A 971-nucleotide genomic window follows, 5' to 3' on the forward strand; every position below is an offset into this window, starting at 1 on the left:
TGATGTGTTTAACTTTTTCCTTTATCCCTTGTAAATTTCCTGTAAATTGCAAATCGGGTCTGAAGGCTTGATTATATTAAGATTAAACACTTGACAAGAATACTTAATAGATGATGCTATGTACTTATTGCATCTCACCAAGGACTATGTCAAAGTTGTACTATTAGCGATGCAAAGTTTGATCACTTGGGTAAGGTGGTGACTATATGATGTTTCGATTTAAAATTTTCGGGTTTCTTTCTTTTTTTTCAAATAGTCCATGTGATATTTGGCACCAGGATAACATCCTGCTCCCTAACAAACTTTCCCTTAGAGTTTTGATGATTGATGGCACTTGCTTGAATCAATTATTTCATTTTGGGTTGGAGAATAAATGGTGATTTTCTAACTTTTTTATTTCCCTACATTCATTATATGGAACTCTTGAAAAAAGTTTTCCCTTATCGACTAGAGATGAACTACAGTTCTTCCTAAAAGAAAGGGTAAATGCTTAAATCTTTCCTTTTAATTACCAATTTTCAGAGTAAGTTGGTGTAAAAGTGACCTCCAATGTGGCAAATTAGCTTTTTTTCTCTTTCTGAGTATCACTATAGACTACTGGGTTTTCCCGGCTCTTGTCAGTTTCTCCTCACACATCCCATTTTCCCCTGTTTCCTTTATCCATGGCGACTGCCAACTCTCTCCGCACTTACGCCTGGGCTTTCCAGCCAGCCCGCTAGGGGACACTAGTTTCCTCCCTGCCCCCCCCCACGCTGCCGCTCTATCATGAACTTCGCCGTCTGCTACCAGTTGTCTCGCTGGTGTCAGTGGTGTCCACGGAGCCGCTCTAGGCTGTTGGGAGGCCGTCCGTATTGCGTGGGGAGGGTTTGGACGACGCAGTCGCCTCGCCGGCCCCCGGGGCGGTTAGCGCTTCCGGGGTCGGAGGGTGCGCGGGGTTGAAAGCGGGCCGCTCCGCCCCGTCCCCCTCCCAG

This window comes from Aethalodelphis obliquidens, unplaced genomic scaffold (genome assembly GCF_003676395.1).
Source record: "Aethalodelphis obliquidens isolate GAN/ISIS:26980383/991018 unplaced genomic scaffold, ASM367639v1 scaffold8, whole genome shotgun sequence".
NCBI classification, from domain to species: Eukaryota; Metazoa; Chordata; class Mammalia; order Artiodactyla; family Delphinidae; genus Aethalodelphis; species Aethalodelphis obliquidens.